At 46.5% G+C, this 23,701-nt stretch overlaps 20 non-coding genes across 20 annotated transcripts; all 20 read right to left on the minus strand.

The window, feature by feature from the left end:
• Positions 1 to 5,987: 5,987 nt before the first annotated feature.
• Positions 5,988 to 6,060, minus strand: TRNAV-UAC (transfer RNA valine (anticodon UAC)). Its single transcript has one exon. It is a non-coding gene; the product is annotated as a tRNA-Val (tRNA).
• Positions 6,061 to 6,875: 815 nt separating this feature from the next.
• On the minus strand, positions 6,876 to 6,948 carry TRNAV-UAC (transfer RNA valine (anticodon UAC)). Its single transcript has one exon. It is a non-coding gene; the product is annotated as a tRNA-Val (tRNA).
• An 815-nt stretch (positions 6,949 to 7,763) lies between these two features.
• TRNAV-UAC (transfer RNA valine (anticodon UAC)) lies at positions 7,764 to 7,836 on the minus strand. Its single transcript has one exon. It is a non-coding gene; the product is annotated as a tRNA-Val (tRNA).
• Positions 7,837 to 8,651: 815 nt separating this feature from the next.
• Positions 8,652 to 8,724, minus strand: TRNAV-UAC (transfer RNA valine (anticodon UAC)). The gene has a single exon. It is a non-coding gene; the product is annotated as a tRNA-Val (tRNA).
• An 815-nt stretch (positions 8,725 to 9,539) lies between these two features.
• On the minus strand, positions 9,540 to 9,612 carry TRNAV-UAC (transfer RNA valine (anticodon UAC)). Its single transcript has one exon. It is a non-coding gene; the product is annotated as a tRNA-Val (tRNA).
• Positions 9,613 to 10,427: 815 nt separating this feature from the next.
• Positions 10,428 to 10,500, minus strand: TRNAV-UAC (transfer RNA valine (anticodon UAC)). Its single transcript has one exon. It is a non-coding gene; the product is annotated as a tRNA-Val (tRNA).
• Positions 10,501 to 11,315: 815 nt separating this feature from the next.
• Positions 11,316 to 11,388, minus strand: TRNAV-UAC (transfer RNA valine (anticodon UAC)). Its single transcript has one exon. It is a non-coding gene; the product is annotated as a tRNA-Val (tRNA).
• Positions 11,389 to 12,203: 815 nt separating this feature from the next.
• TRNAV-UAC (transfer RNA valine (anticodon UAC)) lies at positions 12,204 to 12,276 on the minus strand. The gene has a single exon. It is a non-coding gene; the product is annotated as a tRNA-Val (tRNA).
• Positions 12,277 to 13,091: 815 nt separating this feature from the next.
• TRNAV-UAC (transfer RNA valine (anticodon UAC)) lies at positions 13,092 to 13,164 on the minus strand. Its single transcript has one exon. It is a non-coding gene; the product is annotated as a tRNA-Val (tRNA).
• Positions 13,165 to 13,979: 815 nt separating this feature from the next.
• TRNAV-UAC (transfer RNA valine (anticodon UAC)) lies at positions 13,980 to 14,052 on the minus strand. Its single transcript has one exon. It is a non-coding gene; the product is annotated as a tRNA-Val (tRNA).
• An 815-nt stretch (positions 14,053 to 14,867) lies between these two features.
• On the minus strand, positions 14,868 to 14,940 carry TRNAV-UAC (transfer RNA valine (anticodon UAC)). The gene has a single exon. It is a non-coding gene; the product is annotated as a tRNA-Val (tRNA).
• Positions 14,941 to 15,755: 815 nt separating this feature from the next.
• TRNAV-UAC (transfer RNA valine (anticodon UAC)) lies at positions 15,756 to 15,828 on the minus strand. Its single transcript has one exon. It is a non-coding gene; the product is annotated as a tRNA-Val (tRNA).
• An 815-nt stretch (positions 15,829 to 16,643) lies between these two features.
• Positions 16,644 to 16,716, minus strand: TRNAV-UAC (transfer RNA valine (anticodon UAC)). Its single transcript has one exon. It is a non-coding gene; the product is annotated as a tRNA-Val (tRNA).
• Positions 16,717 to 17,531: 815 nt separating this feature from the next.
• TRNAV-UAC (transfer RNA valine (anticodon UAC)) lies at positions 17,532 to 17,604 on the minus strand. Its single transcript has one exon. It is a non-coding gene; the product is annotated as a tRNA-Val (tRNA).
• Positions 17,605 to 18,419: 815 nt separating this feature from the next.
• On the minus strand, positions 18,420 to 18,492 carry TRNAV-UAC (transfer RNA valine (anticodon UAC)). The gene has a single exon. It is a non-coding gene; the product is annotated as a tRNA-Val (tRNA).
• Positions 18,493 to 19,307: 815 nt separating this feature from the next.
• TRNAV-UAC (transfer RNA valine (anticodon UAC)) lies at positions 19,308 to 19,380 on the minus strand. Its single transcript has one exon. It is a non-coding gene; the product is annotated as a tRNA-Val (tRNA).
• An 815-nt stretch (positions 19,381 to 20,195) lies between these two features.
• Positions 20,196 to 20,268, minus strand: TRNAV-UAC (transfer RNA valine (anticodon UAC)). Its single transcript has one exon. It is a non-coding gene; the product is annotated as a tRNA-Val (tRNA).
• Positions 20,269 to 21,083: 815 nt separating this feature from the next.
• Positions 21,084 to 21,156, minus strand: TRNAV-UAC (transfer RNA valine (anticodon UAC)). The gene has a single exon. It is a non-coding gene; the product is annotated as a tRNA-Val (tRNA).
• An 815-nt stretch (positions 21,157 to 21,971) lies between these two features.
• TRNAV-UAC (transfer RNA valine (anticodon UAC)) lies at positions 21,972 to 22,044 on the minus strand. Its single transcript has one exon. It is a non-coding gene; the product is annotated as a tRNA-Val (tRNA).
• An 815-nt stretch (positions 22,045 to 22,859) lies between these two features.
• TRNAV-UAC (transfer RNA valine (anticodon UAC)) lies at positions 22,860 to 22,932 on the minus strand. The gene has a single exon. It is a non-coding gene; the product is annotated as a tRNA-Val (tRNA).
• Between the last annotated feature and the right edge of the window lie 769 nt (positions 22,933 to 23,701).

Here is a 23,701-nt window from a genome sequence, read left to right on the forward strand (position 1 = left end):
CAGCAACTCGTTGTCCAGGACCAGGAGTTTGTAACCTCCCAGTCTCTGGAAACGCGTTGCACAGACCTTTCTGCAAGGCCTCCCGGAGATGTCTCATCCTCTGCTCCCTCTGCCACGGCAAGATAAGGTCGGCAACCTTACCCTTGTACCGTGGATCAAGGAGAGTGGCCAGCCAGTAATGGTCCCTCTCCTTGATCCGAAGAATACGAGGATCCTTCTGCAGGCTTTGCAGGATCAGGGAGGCCATGCAGCGTAGGTTAGCTGAGGCATTCGGTCCGGAGTCCTCTGGGTCACTAAGGACAACATGATCCGCAGCTACCTCCTCCCAGCCACGTACAAGTCCACGGGTTTCTTGGGACTGTAAATCTTCCCTACAAGACTGCTGCTGCTGCTGCTGATGCTGAGTGCCAGCCTCCACCTCCATGCTGACACAATCATCCTCCTCCTCCTCCTCCTCCTCCTCCTCTTCCTGTGTGATGGGTGGCACAGCAGGAACACTGTCTGGATAAAGGGGGCCTTAAGAGGCAAGGAAGTCCTCCTCTTCCTGCCTCTGTTCTGCCTCAAGTGCCCTGTCCATTATTCCACGCAGCGTAAGCTCCAAGAGGTGGACAAGAGGTACAGTGTCACTGATGCATGCACTGTCACTGCTCACCATCCTTGTGGCCTCCTCAAACGGTGACAGGACAGTGCATGCATCCCTGATCATGCCCCACTGGCGTGGTGAGAAAAAACCGAGCTCCCCTGACCCTGTCCTGGTGCCGTAGTCACACAGGTACTCATTGATGGCCCTCGTCTGTGTGTGCAGCCGCTGCAGCATGGCCAACGTTGAGTTCCACCTGGTGGGCATGTCACATATAAGGAGGTTCTTGGGCAGGTTCAACTCCATTTGGAGCTCAGCCAGCCGAGCACAGGCATTAAATGATCGACGGAAATGCACACAGACTTTCCTGGCCTGCTTCAGGACATCTTGTAAGCCCGGGTACCTGCCCAAGAACCGCTGCACCACCAGGTTAAAGACGTGAGCTACACAGGGCACATGGGTCAGTTGTCCCTGTGGGAGGGCGGAGAGGAGGTTGGTGCCATTGTCGCAAACCCCCATTCCTGGCTTAAGCTGGCGTGGCATCAACCACCTCTCGGCCTGCCCCTGCAGAGCTGACAAAACATCCGCCCCAGTGTGGCTCCTGTCCCCCAAACAAACCAGCACAAGCACGGCATGGCATCGTTTTGCCTGCATACTTGCGTAGCCCCTGGAACGCCTACGGAGCACCGCTGGTTCTGAGGACAGAGCACTGGAAGAGACCATGGAGGAAGAAGAAGAGGAGGGGGTGGAGGAGAGAGGTGTGTCACAACCAATAGTAGCATTTTGGAGGCGTGGTGGCAGAACAACCTCCAACACTACTGCACCTTGTCCTGCATCCTTCTCAGCTGCCAGAAGAGTGACCCAATGGGCCGTGAAAGACAGGTAACCTCCCTGTCCATGCCTGCTGGACCATGAGTCAGTGTTAATATGCACCTTACCACTGACCGCCCTGTCCAGTGAGGCAAGGACATTGCCTTCCACATGCCGGTAGAGAGCCGGAATCGCCTTCCGTGAGAAAAAGTGGCATTTGGGGACCTGCCACTGAGGAACTGCACATTGTACAAACTCACGGAAGGGGGCCGAGTCTACCAACTGAAAAGGCAGCAGTTGAAGTGCTAGCAATTTAGCCAAGCTAGCATTCAACCGCTGGGCATGTGGATGGCTGGGAGTGAACTTCTTTCGCCGGTCCAGCAGCTGGGGCAGGGACATTTGCCTGCTATAATCGGACGTGGGTGTACTGCTAGCAGAGTGCCCGGAAGCACTTGGCTGTGACACACCTAATTGTACACCTTCATTCCTCTCAGAGCAGGTTTCAGAGAGGACTGAAGGTCTAGTGGGGTTGGAGATCCTAGCTGATGAGGAGCAAGGAGAGGTCCGCTTTGTTATTTGGTGTGGGCCTTTGAGGTACGCTTGCCAACGAGCTGCATGGCAGGTCAACATATGTCTGGTCAAGCATGTGGTGCCCAAGCGGCTGATGTTTTGGCCACGCGAGATACGCTTGAGACATATGTTGCAAATAGCAGCGGTGCGATCTGATGCACTCGTCTCAAAAAAGGCCCACACCAAAGAACTTTTGGAATAACGTGCAGAGGCAGCGCCCTGCACAGGCGGAGCTCTGCGGTGTGATTCAGTCGGTGTGCTGCCCCTAAGCTGGCCCCCGGAGGGCTTCCTGCCTCGTTGGACATGTGCCTCCTCCTCCTCCTCCTCTCTCCTACCAGGCACCCACGTGGAGTCAGTGCCCTCATCATCCCCTCCCTCTTCATCGCTGGAGCAAACCTGGCAGTATGCTGCAGCTTGTGGAACATGACTGCCAGATTGCTGTCCTTCTTGAGCATCCCCTCTCTCTGCATTCACGCTACTGCCTTCCTCTAGCTGAGTATCATCATCAGAGCCTACAAAACACTGGGCATCCTCCTGGAGCATGTACCCAACACTGTGCTCAAAGAGTTCAGGAGACTCCTCAGGAGCACGTGGTGGGTCTAGGGAAGGAGTCACTGATGATGACATTGAGAGGAGGGAAGGCGATGCGTTGGCAGCTGCTTTGCTAGTACCCTGAGCCTGGGTGAGAGACAATGAGGAGGATGAAGAGGGCTTGGTCATCCACTCTACCAAGTCGTTGGCATGTTGTGGCTCAACATGTCCAGCTGCCGAAAAGAAGGACAAGCGTGTCCCATGGCCATGTGCTGATGATGACGATGCACCGCGTCCACGACCAGCACTGTTGTCTCTAGACACAGAGCCTGCTTGCCCTCTTTTATCGGCTCGCGCCTGTCTGCCTCTCCTTGCTGGCCTTCCAGACATGGTAATGGCCTGAAGGGAGTTGGGAAAACCAGCAATTGGGTAGTGTATATTGTGCTGGAGGCACACACAACTTCCACTAACTCCTGCAGATGGCAGATGGCTCAAATAGAGAAGAGCTATGTAGGTGGCTATAGCGGTGTATACTGGGTTCAGAGCACGCAGACAGCATGCACAATCTCCTAACACTGACTGCAAGCTCTATTTAAAATGAGCAAGATAGTTAGCTATATAGGTGGATATAGCGGTGTATACTGGGTTCAGAGCACACACACAGCACGCACAATCTCCTAACACTGACTGCAAGCTCTATTTAAAACGAGCAAGATAGTTAGCTTTATAGGTGGATATAGCGGTGTATACTGGGTTCAGAGCACGCACACAGCACGCACAATCTCCTAACACTGACTGCAAGCTCTATTTAAAACGAGCAAGATAGTTAGCTATATAGGTGGATATAGCGGTGTATACTGGGTTCAGAGCACGCAGACAGCACGCACAATCTCCTAACACTGACTGCAAGCTCTATTTAAAACGAGCAAGATAGTTAGCTATATAGGTGGATATAGCGGTGTATACTGGGTTCAGAGCACGCAGACAGCACGCACAATCTCCTAACACTGACTGCAAGCTCTATTTAAAACGAGCAAGATAGTTAGCTATATAGGTGGATATAGCGGTGTATACTGGGTTCAGAGCACGCAGACAGCACGCACAATCTCCTAACACTGACTGCAAGCTCTATTTAAAACGAGCAAGATAGTTAGCTATATAGGTGAATATAGCGGTGTATACTGGGTTCAGAGCACGCAAACAGCACGCACAATCTCCTAACACTGACTGCAAGCTCTATTAAAAAAGAGAAATATAGCTAGCTATATAGGTGGATATAGCGGTGTATACTGGGTTCAGAGCACGCAGACAGCACGCACAATCTCCTAACACTGACTGCAAGCTCTATTTAAAACGAGCAAGATAGTTAGCTATATAGGTGGATATAGCGGTGTATACTGGGTTCAGAGCACGCAAACAGCACGCACAATCTCCTAACACTGACTGCAAGCTCTATTTAAAACGAGCAAGATAGTTAGCTATATAGGTGAATATAGCGGTGTATACTGGGTTCAGAGCACGCAGACAGCACGCACAATCTCCTAACACTGACTGCAAGCTCTATTTAAAACGAGCAAGATAGTTAGCTATATAGGTGGATATAGCGGTGTATACTGGGTTCAGAGCACGCAAACAGCACGCACAATCTCCTAACACTGACTGCAAGCTCTATTAAAAAAGAGAAATATAGCTAGCTATATAGGTGGATATAGCGGTGTATACTGGGTTCAGAGCAAACAGACAGCACGCACAATCTCCTAACACTGACTGCAAGCTCTATTTAAAACGAGCAAGATAGTTAGCTATATAGGTGGATATAGCGGTGTATACTGGGTTCAGAGCACGCAGACAGCACGCACAATTTCCTAACACTGACTGCAAGCTCTATTAAAAAAGAGAAATATAGCTAGCTATATAGGTGAATATAGCGGTGTATACTGCGGTCAGGGCACGCAGACAACAACCACTAAAGAAGAAGAGCAAGAACGAAAAATCGACCGATAACGATCGGTGTATACTGTGTTGAAGGTAGACAGAACACCCACTAACTGCTACAGATGCCAACACACTACACAAGGCCCACGCGCTTGCGGCCTTATATAGTGTGGGGCGTGTACTACACAGCCTGAGCTATGATTGGCCACAGGCATCCTGCCTGTGGCCAATCATGGCTCTCCTCGCTGCCGGCGCTGTGATTGGCCAAGCATGCGGGGTCACAGTGCATGCTTGGCCAATCATGAGCCAACAATGCACTGCACCATCGCAGTGCATTGTGGGCCGTGAGCGCCACACGAATTTGGCGCGAACAGCCCATAACGTTCGGAATTCGCCGAACGGGCGAACAGCCGATGTTCGAGTCGAACACGAAGCTCATCCCTAACCAGGAAGTACCAAGCTATTTTGAGGAGGAATTTCAGGCCAAAGATACATTTTTCAGGGTACTGCTTAGGAACAATTCACATGTGTAAATGTTTCCTACGCTATAGCAAATGGTGACTTTTTGAGTTCCGTTCCACTTTGAAGGCTTTATTGCTTTGCATTGCGTTGTATGAGGCACGATCCAAGCACTGACTTTCAGAAAGTCAATAACTGATATCATATTTCAAAATGGTTTCACTCGGGGTTGAACCCAGGACCTTGTGCGTGTAATGCAGACGCGATAACTGCTACACTATGGAAACTGTAAGAAGTTGACCAAATTGTTATTTTTCAGAAAGGGAAGGGTTAAACACCAAAGAATCCTTGCATCCTATAATTCAACCTAAGATCCTTTGGCATTTCATTGGTTTTAGGACACTTTCAAGGGTGTAGCAAGACTGATGTTTCTGGCCACTCTTTGCATAAGGGCCATGACCTGGTACCAACCCTTAGCAAAGAGCTCCAGGGTCACTACGGTTCCCGTATAAAAGCTATACTCTGGAAGCCGTTCCTCAAGAAATGGAAGGGAGAGGGTAAAGGACTAGTTGCCAGATGTGCCTGTTGCCTCCCTGCAGCTGATCTTCTCCTCATTACTGACTTACCATGTCTTGTTTTATACTGTGTCTCTGTGTGGAGGTGGCCACCTCATTAGAGGCAGGGCTTTGCTTCCTCATGTCTGAAAGCCGCCAGCAAGGAGAAGAGTGAGCACCACAGTAGTGACAGCCCCATATTTCACTCCAATTCCCCTGAGACTAGAAGTCAGAGTTTTCAATGCCTTAGATCTCACACTACAAACACACAGCTACTGTATGCGGCTGCTGCCACAGAAGTGCTTGGGCACACTTGCATACCAGAAAGTACCAAGCTATTTTGAGGAGGAATTTCAGGCCAAAGATACATTTTTCAGGGTACTGCTTAGGAACAATTCACATGTGTAAATGTTTCCTACGCTATAGCAAATGTTGACTTTTTGAGTTCCGTTCCACTTTGAAGGCTCTATTGCTTTGCATTGCATTGTATGAGGCACGATCCAAGCACTGACTTTCAGAAAGTCAATAACTGATCTCATATTTCAAAATGGTTCCACTGGGGGTTGAACCCAGGACCTTCTGCGTGTAAAGCAGACATGATAACCGCTACACTATGGAACCTGTAAGAAGTTGCCCAAATTGTCATTTTTCAGAAAGGGAAGGGTTAAACACCAAAGAATCCTTGCATCCTATAATTCAACCTGAGATCCTTTGGCATTTCTTTGGTTTTAGGACACTTTCAAGGGTGTAGCAAGACTGATGTTTCTGGTCACTCTTTGCATACGGGCCATGACCTGGTACCAGCCCTTAGCAAAGAGCTCCAGGGTCACTACGGTTCCCGTATAAAAGCTATACTCTGGAAGCCGTTCCTCAAGAAATGGAAGGGAGAGGGTAAAGGACTAGTTGCCAGATGTGCCTGTTGCCTCCCTGCAGCTGATCTTCTCCCCATTACTGACTTACCATGTCTTGTTTTATACTGTGTCTCTGTGTGGAGGTGGCCACCTCATTAGAGGCAGGGCTTTGCTTACTCATGTCTGAAAGCCGCCAGCAAGGAGAAGAGTGAGCACCACAGTAGTGACAGACCCATATTTCACTCCAATTCCCCTGAGACTAGAAGTCAGAGTTTTCAATGCCTTAGATCTCACACTACAAACACACAGCTACTGTATGCGGCTGCGGCCACAGAAGTGCTTGGGCACACTTGCATACCAGAAAGTACCAAGCTATTTTGAGGAGGAATTTCAGGCCAAGGATACATTTTTCAGGGTACTGCTTAGGAACAATTCACATGTGTAAATGTTTCCTACGCTATAGCAAATGTTGACTTTTTGAGTTCCGTTCCACTTTGAAGGCTCTATTGCTTTGCATTGCGTTGTATGAGGCACGATCCAAGCACTGACTTTCAGAAAGTCAATAACTGATCTCATATTACAAAATGGTTCCACTGGGGGTTTAACCCAGGACCTTCTGCGTGTAAAGCAGACGTGATAACCGCTACACTATGGAACCTGTAAGAAGTTGACCAAATTGTCATTTTTCAGAAAGGGAAGGATTAAACACCAAAGAATCCTTGCATCCTATAATTCATCCTGAGATCCTTTGGCATTTCTTTGGTTTTAGGACACTTTCAAGGGTGTATCAAGACTGATGTTTCTGGCCACTCTTTGCATAAGGGCCATGACCTGGTACCAGCCCTTAGCAAAGAGCTCCAGGGTCACTACGGTTCCCGTATAAAAGCTATACTCTGAAAGCCGTTCCTCAAGAAATGGAAGGGAGAGGGTAAAGGACTAGTTGCCAGACGTGCCTGTTGCCTCCCTGCAGCTGATCTTCTCCCCATTACTGACTTACCATGTCTTGTTTTATACTGTGTCTCTGTGTGGAGGTGGCCACCTCATTAGAGGCAGGGCTTTGCTTCCTCGTGTCTGAAAGACGCCAGCAAGGAGAAGAGTGAGCACCACAGTTGTGACAGCCCCATATTTCACTCCAATTCCCCTGAGACTAGAAGTCAGAGTTTTCAATGCCTTAGATCTCACACTACAAACACACAGCTACTGTATGCGGCTGCTGCCACAGAAGTGCTTGGGTACGCTTGCATACCAGAAAGTACCAAGCTATTTTGAGGAGGAATTTCAGGCCAAAGATACATTTTTCAGGGTACTGCTTAGGAACAATTCACATGTGTAAATGTTTCCTACACTATAGCAAATGTTGACTTTTTGAGTTCCGTTCCACTTTGAAGGCTCTATTGCTTTGCATTGCGTTGTATGAGGCACGATCCAAGCACTGACTTTCAGAAAGTCAATAACTGATCTCATATTTCAAAATGGTTCCACTGGGGGTTGAACCCAGGGCTTTCTGCGTGTAAAGCAGACATGATAACCGCTACACTATGGAACCTGTAATAAGTTGACCAAATTGTCATTTTTCAGAAAGGGAAGGGTTAAACACCAAAGAATCCTTGCATCCTATAATTCAACCTGAGATCCTTTGGCATTTCTTTGGTTTTAGGACACTTTCAAGGGTGTATCAAGACTGATGTTTCTGGCCACTCTTTGCATAAGGGCCATGACCTGGTACCAGCCCTTAGCAAAGAGCTCCAGGGTCAATACGGTTCCCGTATAAAAGCTATACTCTGGAAGCCCTTCCTCAAGAAATGGAAGGGAGAGGGTAAAGGACTAGTTGCCAGACGTGCCTGTTGCCTCCCTGCAGCTGATCTTCTCCCCATTACTGACTTACCATGTCTTGTTTTATACCGTGTCTCTGTGTGGAGGTGGCCACCTCATTAGAGGCAAGGCTTTGCTTCCTCATGTCTGAAAGCCGCCAGCAAGGAGAAGAGTGAGCACCACAGTAGTGACAGCCCCATATTTCACTCCAATTCCCCTGAGACTAGAAGTCAGAGTTTTCAATGCCTTAGATCTCACACTACAAACACACAGCTACTGTATGCGGCTGCTGCCACAGAAGTGCTTGGGCACACTTGCATACCAGAAAGTACCAAGCTATTTTGAGGAGGAATTTCAGGCCAAAGATACATTTTTCAGGGTACTGCTTAGGAACAATTCACATGTGTAAATGTTTCCTACGCTATAGCAAATGTTGACTTTTTGAGTTCCGTTCCACTTTGAAGGCTCTATTGCTTTGCATTGCGTTGTATGAGGCACGATCCAAGCACTGACTTTCAGAAAGTCAATAACTGATCTCATATTTCAAAATGGTTACACTGGGGGTTGAACCCAGGACCTTCTGCGTGTAAAGCAGACGTGATAACCGCTACACTATGGAACCTGTAAGAACTTGACCAAATTGTCATTTTTCAGAAAGGGAAGGGTTAAACACCAAAGAATCCTTGCATCCTATAATTCAACCTGAGATCCTTTGGCATTTCTTTGGTTTTAGGACACTTTCAAGGGTGTATCAAGACTGATTTTTCTGGCCACTCTTTGCATAAGGGCCATGACCTGGTACCAGCCCTTAGCAAAGAGCTCCAGGGTCAATACGGTTCCCGTATAAAAGCTATACTCTGGAAGCCGTTCCTCAAGAAATGGAAGGGAGAGGGTAAAGGACTAGTTGCCAGATGTGCCTGTTGCCTCCCTGCAGCTGATCTTCTCCTCATTACTGACTTACCAAGTCTTGTTTTATACTGTGTCTCTGTGTGGAGGTGGCCACCTCATTAGAGGCAGAGCTTTGCTTCCTCATGTCTGAAAGCCGCCAACAAGGAGAAGAGTGAGCACCACAGTAGTGACAGCCCCATATTTCACTCCAATTTCCCTGAGACTAGAAGTCAGAGTTTTCAATGCCTTAGATCTCAGACTACAAACACACAGCTACTGTATGCGGCTGCTGCCACAGAAGTGCTTGGGCACACTTGCATACCAGAAAGTACCAAGCTATTTTGAGGAGGAATTTCAGGCCAAAGATACATTTTTCAGGGTACTGCTTAGGAACAATTCACATGTGTAAATTTTTCCTACGCTATAGCAAATATTGACTTTTTGAGTTCCGTTCCACTTTGAAGGCTCTATTGCTTTGCATTGCGTTGTATGAGGCACGATCCAAGCACTGACTTTCAGAAAGTCAATAACTGATCTCATATTTCAAAATGGTTCCACTGGGGGTTGAACCCAGGGCTTTCTGCGTGTAAAGCAGACATGATAACCGCTACACTATGGAACCTGTAATAAGTTGACCAAATTGTCATTTTTCAGAAAGGGAAGGGTTAAACACCAAAGAATCCTTGCATCCTATAATTCAACCTGAGATCCTTTGGCATTTCTTTGGTTTTAGGACACTTTCAAGGGTGTAGCAAGACTGATGTTTCTGGCCACTCTTTGCATAAGGGCCATGACCTGGTACCAGCCCTTAGCAAGGAGCTCCAGGGTCAATACGGTTCCCGTATAAAAGCTATACTCTGGAAGCCCTTCCTCAAGAAATGGAAGGGAGAGGGTAAAGGGCTAGTTGCCAGATGTGCCTGTTGCCTCCCTGCAGCTGATCTTCTCCCCATTACTGACTTACCATGTCTTGTTTTATACCGTGTCTCTGTGTGGAGGTGGCCACCTCATTAGAGGCAGAGCTTTGCTTCCTCATGTCTGAAAGCCGCCAGCAAGGAGAAGAGTGAGCACCACAGTAGTGACAGCCCCATATTTCACTCCAATTCCCCTGAGACTAGAAGTCAGAGTTTTCAATGCCTTAGATCTCACACTACAAACACACAGCTACTGTATGCGGCTGCTGCCACAGAAGTGCTTGGGCACACTTGCATACCAGAAAGTACCAAGCTATTTTGAGGATGAATTTCAGGCCAAAGATACATTTTTCAGGGTACTGCTTAGGAACAATTCACATGTGTAAATGTTTCCTACGCTATAGCAAATGTTGACTTTTTGAGTTCCGTTCCACTTTGAAGGCTCTATTGCTTTGCATTGCGTTGTATGAGGCACGATCCAAGCACTGACTTTCAGAAAGTCAATAACTGATCTCATATTTCAAAATGGTTCCACTGGGGGTTGAACCCAGGACCTTCTGCGTGTAAAGCAGATGTGATAACCGCTACACTATGGAACCTGTAAGAAGTTGACCAAATTGTCATTTTTCAGAAAGGGAAGGGTTAAACACCAAAGAATCCTTGCATCCTATAATTCAACCTGTTATCCTTTGGCATTTCTTTGGTTTTAGGACACTTTCAAGGGTGTAGCAAGACTGATGTTTCTGGCCACTCTTTGCATAAGGGCCATGACCTGGTACCAGCCCTTAGCAAAGAGCTCCAGGGTCAAACCGGTTCCCGTATAAAAGCTATACTCTGGAAGCCGTTCCTCAAGAAATGGAAGGGAGAGGGTAAAGGACTAGTTGCCAGATGTGCCTGTTGCCTCCCTGCAGCTGATCTTCTCCCCATTACTGACTTACCATGTCTTGTTTTATACCGTGTCTCTGTGTGGAGGTGGCCACCTCATTAGAGGCAGGGCTTTGCTTCCTCATGTCTGAAAGCCGCCAGCAAGGAGAAGAGTGAGCACCACAGTAGTGACAGCCCCATATTTCACTCCAATTCCCCTGAGACTAGAAGTCCGAGTTTTCAATGCCTTAGATCTCACACTACAAACACACAGCTACTGTATGCGGCTGCTGCCACAGAAGTGCTTGGGCACACTTGCATACCAGAAAGTACCAAGCTATTTTGAGGAGGAATTTCAGGCCAAAGATACATTTTTCAGGGTACTGCTTAGGAACAATTCACATGTGTAAATTTTTCCTACGCTATAGCAAATGTTGACTTTTTGAGTTCCGTTCCACTTTGAAGGCTCTATTGCTTTGCATTGCGTTGTATGAGGCACGATCCAAGCACTGACTTTCAGAAAGTCAATAACTGATCTCATATTTCAAAATGGTTCCACTGGGGGTTGAACCCAGGACATTCTGTGTGTAAAGCAGACGTGATAACCGCTACACTATGGAACCTGTAAAAAGTTGTCCAAATTGTCATTTTTCAGAAAGGGAAGGGTTAAACACCAAAGAATCCTTGCATCCTATAATTCATCCTGAGATCCTTTGGCATTTCTTTGGTTTTAGGACACTTTCAAGGGTGTAGCAAGACTGATGTTTCTGACCACTCTTTGCATAAGGGCCATGACCTGGTACCAGCCCTTAGCAAAGAGCTCCAGGGTCACTACGGTTCCCGTATAAAAGCTATACTCTGGAAGCCATTCCTCAAGAAATGGAAGGGAGAGGGTAAAGGACTAGTTGCCAGACGTGCCTGTTGCCTCCCTGCAGCTGATCTTCTCCCCATTACTGACTTACCATGTCTTGTTTTATACTGTGTCTCTGTGTGGAGGTGGCCACCTCATTAGAGGCAGGGCTTTGCTTCCTCATGTCTGAAAGCCGCCAGCAAGGAGAAGAGTGAGAACCACAGTAGTGACAGCCCAATATTTCACTCCAATTCCCCTGAGACTAGAAGTCAGGCTTTTCAATGCCATAGATCTCACACTACAAACACACAGCTACTGTATGCGGCTGCTGCCACAGAAGTGCTTGGGCACACTTGCATACCAGAAAGTACCAAGCTATTTTAAGGAGGAATTTCAGGCCAAAGATACATTTTTCAGGGTTCTGCTTAGGAACAATTCAGATGTGTAAATGTTTCCTACGCTATAGCAAATGTTGACTTTTTGAGTTCCGTTCCACTTTGAAGGCTTTATTGCTTTGCATTGCGTTGTATGAGGCACGATCCAAGCACTGACTTTCAGAAAGTCAATAACTGATCTCATATTTCAAAATGGTTCCACTGGGGGTTGAACCCAGGGCTTTCTGCGTGTAAAGCAGACATGATAACCGCTACACTATGGAACCTGTAATAAGTTGACCAAATTGTCATTTTTCAGAAAGGGAAGGGTTAAACACCAAAGAATCCTTGCATCCTATAATTCAACCTGAGATCCTTTGGCATTTCTTTGGTTTTAGGACACTTTCAAGGGTGTAGCAAGACTGATGTTTCTGGCCACTCTTTGCATAAGGGCCATGACCTGGCACCAGCCCTTAGCAAAGAGCTCCAGGGTCGCTACGGTTCCCGTATAAAAGCTATACTCTGGAAGCCCTTCCTCAAGAAATGGAAGGGAGAGGGTAAAGGACTAGTTGCCAGATGTGCCTGTTGCCTCCCTGCAGCTGATCTTCTCCCCATTACTGACTTACCATGTCTTGTTTTATACCGTGTCTCTGTGTGGAGGTGGCCACCTCATTAGAGGCAAGGCTTTGCTTCCTCATGTCTGAAAGCCGCCAGCAAGGAGAAGAGTGAGCACCACAGTAGTGACAGCCCCATATTTCACTCCAATTCCCCTGAGACTAGAAGTCAGAGTTTTCAATGCCTTAGATCTCACACTACAAACACACAGCTACTGTATGCGGCTGCTGCCACAGAAGTGCTTGGGCACACTTGCATACCAGAAAGTACCAAGCTATTTTGAGGAGGAATTTCAGGCCAAAGATACATTTTTCAGGGTACTGCTTAGGAACAATTCACATGTGTAAATGTTTCCTACGCTATAGCAAATGTTGACTTTTTGAGTTCCGTTCCACTTTGAAGGCTCTATTGCTTTGCATTGCGTTGTATGAGGCACGATCCAAGCACTGACTTTCAGAAAGTCAATAACTGATCTCATATTTCAAAATGGTTCCACTGGGGGTTGAACCCAGGACCTTCTGCGTGTAAAGCAGACGTGATAACCGCTACACTAGGGAACCTGTAAGAAGTTCCCCAAATTGTCATTTTTCAGAAAGGGAAGGGTTAAACACCCAAGAATCCTTGCATCCTATAATTCAACCTGAGATCCTTTGGCATTTCTTTGGTTTTAGGACACTTTCAAGGGTGTATCAAGACTGATGTTTCTGGCCACTCTTTGCATAAGGGCCATGACCGGGTACCAGCCCTTAGCAAAGAGCTCCAGGGTCACTACGGTTCCCGTATAAAAGCTATACTCTGGAAGCCGTTCCTCAATAAATGGAAGGGAGAGGGTAAAGGACTAGTTGCCAGATGTGCCTGTTGCCTCCCTGCAGCTGATCTTCTCCCCATTACTGACTTACCATGTCTTGTTTTATACTGTGTCTCTGTGTGGAGGTGGCCACCTCATTAGAGGCAGGGCTTTGCTTCCTCATGTCTGAAAGCCCCCAGCAAGGAGAAGAGTGAGCACCACAGTAGTGACAGCCCCATATTTCACTTCAATTCCCCTGAGACTAGAAGTCAGAGTTTTCAATGCCTTAGATTTCACACTGCAAACACACAGCTACTGTATGCGGCTGCTGCCACAGAAGTACTTGGGCACACTTGCATACCAGAAAGTACCAAGCTATTTTGAGGAGGAATTTCAGGCCAAAGATACATTTTTCAGGGTACTGCTTAGGAACAATTCACATGTGTAAATGTTTCCTACGCTATAGCAAATGTTGACTTTTTGAGTTCCGTTCCACTTTGAAGGCTCTATTGCTTTGCATTGCGTTGTATGAGGCACGATCCAAGCACTGACTTTCAGAAAGTCAATAACTGATCTCATATTTCAAAATGGTTCCACTGGGGGTTGAACCCAGGACCTTCTGCGTGTAAAGCAGACGTGATAACCGCTACACTATGGAACCTGTAAGAAGTTGCCCAAATTGTCATTTTTCAGAAAGGGAAGGGTTAAACACCAAAGAATCCTTGCATCCTATAATTCAACCTGAGATCCTTTGGCATTTCTTTGGTTTTAGGACACTTTCAAGGGTGTATCAAGACTGATGTTTCTGGCCACTCTTTGCATAAGGGCCATGACCTGGTACCAGCCCTTAGCAAAGAGCTCCAGGGTCGCTACGGTTCCCGTATACAAGCTATACTCTGGAAGCCGTTCCTCAAGAAATGGAAGGGAGAGGGTAAAGGACTAGTTGCCAGATGTGCCTGTTGCCTCCCTGCAGCTGATCTTCTCCCCATTACTGACTTACCATGTCTTGTTTTATACCGTGTCTCTGTGAGGAGGTGGCCACCTCATTAGAGGCAGGGCTTTGCTTCCTCATGTCTGAAAGCCGCCAGCAAGGAGAAGAGTGAGCACCACAGTAGTGACAGCCCCATATTTCACTCCAATTCCCCTGAGACTAGAAATCAGAGTTTTCAATGCCTTAGATCTCACACTACAAACACACAGCAACTGTATGCGGCTGCTGCCACAGAAATGCTTGGGCACACTTGCATACCAGAAAGTACCAAGCTATTTTGAGGAGGAATTTCAGGCCAAAGATACATTTTTCAGGGTACTGCTTAGGAACAATTCACATGTGTAAATGTTTCCTACGCTATAGCAAATGTTGACTTTTTGAGTTCCGTTCCACTTTGAAGGCTCTATTGCTTTGCATTGCGTTGTATGAGGCACGATCCAAGCACTGACTTTCAGAAAGTCAATAACTGATCTCATATTTCAAAATGGTTCCACTGGGGGTTGAACCCAGGACCTTCTGCGTGTAAAGCAGATGTGATAACCGCTACACTATGGAACCTGTAAGAAGTTGACCAAATTGTCATTTTTCAGAAAGGGAAGGGTTAAACACCAAAGAATCCTTGCATCCTATAATTCAACCTGTTATCCTTTGGCATTTCTTTGGTTTTAGGACACTTTCAAGGGTGTAGCAAGACTGATGTTTCTGGCCACTCTTTGCATAAGGGCCATGACCTGGTACCAGCCCTTAGCAAAGAGCTCCAGGGTCAAACCGGTTCCCGTATAAAAGCTATACTCTGGAAGCCGTTCCTCAAGAAATGGAAGGGAGAGGGTAAAGGACTAGTTGCCAGATGTGCCTGTTGCCTCCCTGCAGCTGATCTTCTCCCCATTACTGACTTACCATGTCTTGTTTTATACCGTGTCTCTGTGTGGAGGTGGCCACCTCATTAGAGGCAGGGCTTTGCTTCCTCATGTCTGAAAGCCGCCAGCAAGGAGAAGAGTGAGCACCACAGTAGTGACAGCCCCATATTTCACTCCAATTCCCCTGAGACTAGAAGTCCGAGTTTTCAATGCCTTAGATCTCACACTACAAACACACAGCTACTGTATGCGGCTGCTGCCACAGAAGTGCTTGGGCACACTTGCATACCAGAAAGTACCAAGCTATTTTGAGGAGGAATTTCAGGCCAAAGATACATTTTTCAGGGTACTGCTTAGGAACAATTCACATGTGTAAATTTTTCCTACGCTATAGCAAATGTTGACTTTTTGAGTTCCGTTCCACTTTGAAGGCTCTATTGCTTTGCATTGCGTTGTATGAGGCACGATCCAAGCACTGACTTTCAGAAAGTCAATAACTGATCTCATATTTCAAAATGGTTCCACTGGGGGTTGAACCCAGGACATTCTGTGTGTAAAGCAGACGTGATAACCGCTACACTATGGAACCTGTAAAAAGTTGTCCAAATTGTCATTTTTCAGAAAGGGAAGGGTTAAACACCAAAGAATCCTTGCATCCTATAATTCATCCTGAGATCCTTTGGCATTTCTTTGGTTTTAGGACACTTTCAAGGGTGTAGCAAGACTGATGTTTCTGACCACTCTTTGCATAAGGGCCATGACCTGGTACCAGCCCTTAGCAAAGAGCTCCAGGGTCACTACGGTTCCCGTATAAAAGCTATACTCTGGAAGCCATTCCTCAAGAAATGGAAGGGAGAGGGTAAAGGACTAGTTGCCAGACGTGCCTGTTGCCTCCCTGCAGCTGATCTTCTCCCCATTACTGACTTACCATGTCTTGTTTTATACTGTGTCTCTGTGTGGAGGTGGCCACCTCATTAGAGGCAGGGCTTTGCTTCCTCATGTCTGAAAGCCGCCAGCAAGGAGAAGAGTGAGAACCACAGTAGTGACAGCCCAATATTTCACTCCAATTCCCCTGAGACTAGAAGTCAGGCTTTTCAATGCCATAGATCTCACACTACAAACACACAGCTACTGTATGCGGCTGCTGCCACAGAAGTGCTTGGGCACACTTGCATACCAGAAAGTACCAAGCTATTTTAAGGAGGAATTTCAGGCCAAAGATACATTTTTCAGGGTTCTGCTTAGGAACAATTCAGATGTGTAAATGTTTCCTACGCTATAGCAAATGTTGACTTTTTGAGTTCCGTTCCACTTTGAAGGCTTTATTGCTTTGCATTGCGTTGTATGAGGCACGATCCAAGCACTGACTTTCAGAAAGTCAATAACTGATCTCATATTTCAAAATGGTTCCACTGGGGGTTGAACCCAGGGCTTTCTGCGTGTAAAGCAGACATGATAACCGCTACACTATGGAACCTGTAATAAGTTGACCAAATTGTCATTTTTCAGAAAGGGAAGGGTTAAACACCAAAGAATCCTTGCATCCTATAATTCAACCTGAGATCCTTTGGCATTTCTTTGGTTTTAGGACACTTTCAAGGGTGTAGCAAGACTGATGTTTCTGGCCACTCTTTGCATAAGGGCCATGACCTGGCACCAGCCCTTAGCAAAGAGCTCCAGGGTCGCTACGGTTCCCGTATAAAAGCTATACTCTGGAAGCCCTTCCTCAAGAAATGGAAGGGAGAGGGTAAAGGACTAGTTGCCAGATGTGCCTGTTGCCTCCCTGCAGCTGATCTTCTCCCCATTACTGACTTACCATGTCTTGTTTTATACCGTGTCTCTGTGTGGAGGTGGCCACCTCATTAGAGGCAAGGCTTTGCTTCCTCATGTCTGAAAGCCGCCAGCAAGGAGAAGAGTGAGCACCACAGTAGTGACAGCCCCATATTTCACTCCAATTCCCCTGAGACTAGAAGTCAGAGTTTTCAATGCCTTAGATCTCACACTACAAACACACAGCTACTGTATGCGGCTGCTGCCACAGAAGTGCTTGGGCACACTTGCATACCAGAAAGTACCAAGCTATTTTGAGGAGGAATTTCAGGCCAAAGATACATTTTTCAGGGTACTGCTTAGGAACAATTCACATGTGTAAATGTTTCCTACGCTATAGCAAATGTTGACTTTTTGAGTTCCGTTCCACTTTGAAGGCTCTATTGCTTTGCATTGCGTTGTATGAGGCACGATCCAAGCACTGACTTTCAGAAAGTCAATAACTGATCTCATATTTCAAAATGGTTCCACTGGGGGTTGAACCCAGGACCTTCTGCGTGTAAAGCAGACGTGATAACCGCTACACTAGGGAACCTGTAAGAAGTTCCCCAAATTGTCATTTTTCAGAAAGGGAAGGGTTAAACACCCAAGAATCCTTGCATCCTATAATTCAACCTGAGATCCTTTGGCATTTCTTTGGTTTTAGGACACTTTCAAGGGTGTATCAAGACTGATGTTTCTGGCCACTCTTTGCATAAGGGCCATGACCGGGTACCAGCCCTTAGCAAAGAGCTCCAGGGTCACTACGGTTCCCGTATAAAAGCTATACTCTGGAAGCCGTTCCTCAATAAATGGAAGGGAGAGGGTAAAGGACTAGTTGCCAGATGTGCCTGTTGCCTCCCTGCAGCTGATCTTCTCCCCATTACTGACTTACCATGTCTTGTTTTATACTGTGTCTCTGTGTGGAGGTGGCCACCTCATTAGAGGCAGGGCTTTGCTTCCTCATGTCTGAAAGCCCCCAGCAAGGAGAAGAGTGAGCACCACAGTAGTGACAGCCCCATATTTCACTTCAATTCCCCTGAGACTAGAAGTCAGAGTTTTCAATGCCTTAGATTTCACACTGCAAACACACAGCTACTGTATGCGGCTGCTGCCACAGAAGTACTTGGGCACACTTGCATACCAGAAAGTACCAAGCTATTTTGAGGAGGAATTTCAGGCCAAAGATACATTTTTCAGGGTACTGCTTAGGAACAATTCACATGTGTAAATGTTTCCTACGCTATAGCAAATGTTGACTTTTTGAGTTCCGTTCCACTTTGAAGGCTCTATTGCTTTGCATTGCGTTGTATGAGGCACGATCCAAGCACTGACTTTCAGAAAGTCAATAACTGATCTCATATTTCAAAATGGTTCCACTGGGGGTTGAACCCAGGACCTTCTGCGTGTAAAGCAGACGTGATAACCGCTACACTATGGAACCTGTAAGAAGTTGCCCAAATTGTCATTTTTCAGAAAGGGAAGGGTTAAACACCAAAGAATCCTTGCATCCTATAATTCAACCTGAGATCCTTTGGCATTTCTTTGGTTTTAGGACACTTTCAAGGGTGTATCAAGACTGATGTTTCTGGCCACTCTTTGCATAAGGGCCATGACCTGGTACCAGCCCTTAGCAAAGAGCTCCAGGGTCGCTACGGTTCCCGTATACAAGCTATACTCTGGAAGCCGTTCCTCAAGAAATGGAAGGGAGAGGGTAAAGGACTAGTTGCCAGATGTGCCTGTTGCCTCCCTGCAGCTGATCTTCTCCCCATTACTGACTTACCATGTCTTGTTTTATACCGTGTCTCTGTGAGGAGGTGGCCACCTCATTAGAGGCAGGGCTTTGCTTCCTCATGTCTGAAAGCCGCCAGCAAGGAGAAGAGTGAGCACCACAGTAGTGACAGCCCCATATTTCACTCCAATTCCCCTGAGACTAGAAATCAGAGTTTTCAATGCCTTAGATCTCACACTACAAACACACAGCAACTGTATGCGGCTGCTGCCACAGAAATGCTTGGGCACACTTGCATACCAGAAAGTACCAAGCTATTTTGAGGAGGAATTTCAGGCCAAAGATACATTTTTCAGGGTACTGCTTAGGAACAATTCACATGTGTAAATGTTTCCTACGCTATAGCAAATGTTGACTTTTTGAGTTCCGTTCCACTTTGAAGGCTCTATTGCTTTGCATTGCGTTGTATGAGGCACGATCCAAGCACTGACTTTCAGAAAGTCAATAACTGATCTCATATTTCAAAATGGTTCCACTGGGGGTTGAACCCAGGACCTTCTGCGTGTAAAGCAGATGTGATAACCGCTACACTATGGAACCTGTAAGAAGTTGACCAAATTGTCATTTTTCAGAAAGGGAAGGGTTAAACACCAAAGAATCCTTGCATCCTATAATTCAACCTGTTATCCTTTGGCATTTCTTTGGTTTTAGGACACTTTCAAGGGTGTAGCAAGACTGATGTTTCTGGCCACTCTTTGCATAAGGGCCATGGCCTGGTACCAGCCCTTAGCAAAGAGCTCCAGGGTCAAACCGGTTCCCGTATAAAAGCTATACTCTGGAAGCCGTTCCTCAAGAAATGGAAGGGAGAGGGTAAAGGACTAGTTGCCAGATGTGCCTGTTGCCTCCCTGCAGCTGATCTTCTCCCCATTACTGACTTACCATGTCTTGTTTTATACCGTGTCTCTGTGTGGAGGTGGCCACCTCATTAGAGGCAGGGCTTTGCTTCCTCATGTCTGAAAGCCGCCAGCAAGGAGAAGAGTGAGCACCACAGTAGTGACAGCCCCATATTTCACTCCAATTCCCCTGAGACTAGAAGTCCGAGTTTTCAATGCCTTAGATCTCACACTACAAACACACAGCTACTGTATGCGGCTGCTGCCACAGAAGTGCTTGGGCACACTTGCATACCAGAAAGTACCAAGCTATTTTGAGGAGGAATTTCAGGCCAAAGATACATTTTTCAGGGTACTGCTTAGGAACAATTCACATGTGTAAATTTTTCCTACGCTATAGCAAATGTTGACTTTTTGAGTTCCGTTCCACTTTGAAGGCTCTATTGCTTTGCATTGCGTTGTATGAGGCACGATCCAAGCACTGACTTTCAGAAAGTCAATAACTGATCTCATATTTCAAAATGGTTCCACTGGGGGTTGAACCCAGGACATTCTGTGTGTAAAGCAGACGTGATAACCGCTACACTATGGAACCTGTAAGAAGTTGTCCAAATTGTCATTTTTCAGAAAGGGAAGGGTTAAACACCAAAGAATCCTTGCATCCTATAATTCATCCTGAGATCCTTTGGCATTTCTTTGGTTTTAGGACACTTTCAAGGGTGTAGCAAGACTGATGTTTCTGACCACTCTTTGCATAAGGGCCATGACCTGGTACCAGCCCTTAGCAAAGAGCTCCAGGGTCACTACGGTTCCCGTATAAAAGCTATACTCTGGAAGCCATTCCTCAAGAAATGGAAGGGAGAGGGTAAAGGACTAGTTGCCAGACGTGCCTGTTGCCTCCCTGCAGCTGATCTTCTCCCCATTACTGACTTACCATGTCTTGTTTTATACTGTGTCTCTGTGTGGAGGTGGCCACCTCATTAGAGGCAGGGCTTTGCTTCCTCATGTCTGAAAGCCGCCAGCAAGGAGAAGAGTGAGAACCACAGTAGTGACAGCCCAATATTTCACTCCAATTCCCCTGAGACTAGAAGTCAGGCTTTTCAATGCCATAGATCTCACACTACAAACACACAGCTACTGTATGCGGCTGCTGCCACAGAAGTGCTTGGGCACACTTGCATACCAGAAAGTACCAAGCTATTTTAAGGAGGAATTTCAGGCCAAAGATACATTTTTCAGGGTTCTGCTTAGGAACAATTCACATGTGTAAATGTTTCCTACGCTATAGCAAATGTTGACTTTTTGAGTTCCGTTCCACTTTGAAGGCTTTATTGCTTTGCATTGCGTTGTATGAGGCACGATCCAAGCACTGACTTTCAGAAAGTCAATAACTGATCTCATATTTCAAAATGGTTCCACTGGGGGTTGAACCCAGGGCTTTCTGCGTGTAAAGCAGACATGATAACCGCTACACTATGGAACCTGTAATAAGTTGACCAAATTGTCATTTTTCAGAAAGGGAAGGGTTAAACACCAAAGAATCCTTGCATCCTATAATTCAACCTGAGATCCTTTGGCATTTCTTTGGTTTTAGGACACTTTCAAGGGTGTAGCAAGACTGATGTTTCTGGCCACTCTTTGCATAAGGGCCATGACCTGGCACCAGCCCTTAGCAAAGAGCTCCAGGGTCGCTACGGTTCCCGTATAAAAGCTATACTCTGGAAGCCCTTCCTCAAGAAATGGAAGGGAGAGGGTAAAGGACTAGTTGCCAGATGTGCCTGTTGCCTCCCTGCAGCTGATCTTCTCCCCATTACTGACTTACCATGTCTTGTTTTATACCGTGTCTCTGTGTGGAGGTGGCCACCTCATTAGAGGCAAGGCTTTGCTTCCTCATGTCTGAAAGCCGCCAGCAAGGAGAAGAGTGAGCACCACAGTAGTGACAGCCCCATATTTCACTCCAATTCCCCTGAGACTAGAAGTCAGAGTTTTCAATGCCTTAGATCTCACACTACAAACACACAGCTACTGTATGCGGCTGCTGCCACAGAAGTGCTTGGGCACACTTGCATACCAGAAAGTACCAAGCTATTTTGAGGAGGAATTTCAGGCCAAAGATACATTTTTCAGGGTACTGCTTAGGAACAATTCACATGTGTAAATGTTTCCTACGCTATAGCAAATGTTGACTTTTTGAGTTCCGTTCCACTTTGAAGGCTCTATTGCTTTGCATTGCGTTGTATGAGGCACGATCCAAGCACTGACTTTCAGAAAGTCAATAACTGATCTCATATTTCAAAATGGTTCCACTGGGGGTTGAACCCAGGACCTTCTGCGTGTAAAGCAGACGTGATAACCGCTACACTAGGGAACCTGTAAGAAGTTCCCCAAATTGTCATTTTTCAGAAAGGGAAGGGTTAAACACCCAAGAATCCTTGCATCCTATAATTCAACCTGAGATCCTTTGGCATTTCTTTGGTTTTAGGACACTTTCAAGGGTGTATCAAGACTGATGTTTCTGGCCACTCTTTGCATAAGGGCCATGACCGGGTACCAGCCCTTAGCAAAGAGCTCCAGGGTCACTACGGTTCCCGTATAAAAGCTATACTCTGGAAGCCGTTCCTCAATAAATGGAAGGGAGAGGGTAAAGGACTAGTTGCCAGATGTGCCTGTTGCCTCCCTGCAGCTGATCTTCTCCCCATTACTGACTTACCATGTCTTGTTTTATACTGTGTCTCTGTGTGGAGGTGGCCACCTCATTAGAGGCAGGGCTTTGCTTCCTCATGTCTGAAAGCCCCCAGCAAGGAGAAGAGTGAGCACCACAGTAGTGACAGCCCCATATTTCACTTCAATTCCCCTGAGACTAGAAGTCAGAGTTTTCAATGCCTTAGATTTCACACTGCAAACACACAGCTACTGTATGCGGCTGCTGCCACAGAAGTACTTGGGCACACTTGCATACCAGAAAGTACCAAGCTATTTTGAGGAGGAATTTCAGGCCAAAGATACATTTTTCAGGGTACTGCTTAGGAACAATTCACATGTGTAAATGTTTCCTACGCTATAGCAAATGTTGACTTTTTGAGTTCCGTTCCACTTTGAAGGCTCTATTGCTTTGCATTGCGTTGTATGAGGCACGATCCAAGCACTGACTTTCAGAAAGTCAATAACTGATCTCATATTTCAAAATGGTTCCACTGGGGGTTGAACCCAGGACCTTCTGCGTGTAAAGCAGACGTGATAACCGCTACACTATGGAACCTGTAAGAAGTTGCCCAAATTGTCATTTTTCAGAAAGGGAAGGGTTAAACACCAAAGAATCCTTGCATCCTATAATTCAACCTGAGATCCTTTGGCATTTCTTTGGTTTTAGGACACTTTCAAGGGTGTATCAAGACTGATGTTTCTGGCCACTCTTTGCATAAGGGCCATGACCTGGTACCAGCCCTTAGCAAAGAGCTCCAGGGTCGCTACGGTTCCCGTATACAAGCTATACTCTGGAAGCCGTTCCTCAAGAAATGGAAGGGAGAGGGTAAAGGACTAGTTGCCAGATGTGCCTGTTGCCTCCCTGCAGCTGATCTTCTCCCCATTACTGACTTACCATGTCTTGTTTTATACCGTGTCTCTGTGAGGAGGTGGCCACCTCATTAGAGGCAGGGCTTTGCTTCCTCATGTCTGAAAGCCGCCAGCAAGGAGAAGAGTGAGCACCACAGTAGTGACAGCCCCATATTTCACTCCAATTCCCCTGAGACTAGAAATCAGAGTTTTCAATGCCTTAGATCTCACACTACAAACACACAGCAACTGTATGCGGCTGCTGCCACATAAATGCTTGGGCACACTTGCATACCAGAAAGTACCAAGCTATTTTGAGGAGGAATTTCAGGCCAAAGATACATTTTTCAGGGTACTGCTTAGGAACAATTCACATGTGTAAATGTTTCCTACGCTATAGCAAATGTTGACTTTTTGAGTTCCGTTCCACTTTGAAGGCTCTATTGCTTTGCATTGCGTTGTATGAGGCACGATCC

Source organism: Lithobates pipiens, unplaced genomic scaffold, assembly GCF_037356315.1.
Source record: "Lithobates pipiens isolate NorthernLeopardFrog02 unplaced genomic scaffold, aLitPip1_a1.2 Scaffold_8, whole genome shotgun sequence".
In the NCBI taxonomy this organism is placed as follows: domain Eukaryota; kingdom Metazoa; phylum Chordata; class Amphibia; order Anura; family Ranidae; genus Lithobates; species Lithobates pipiens.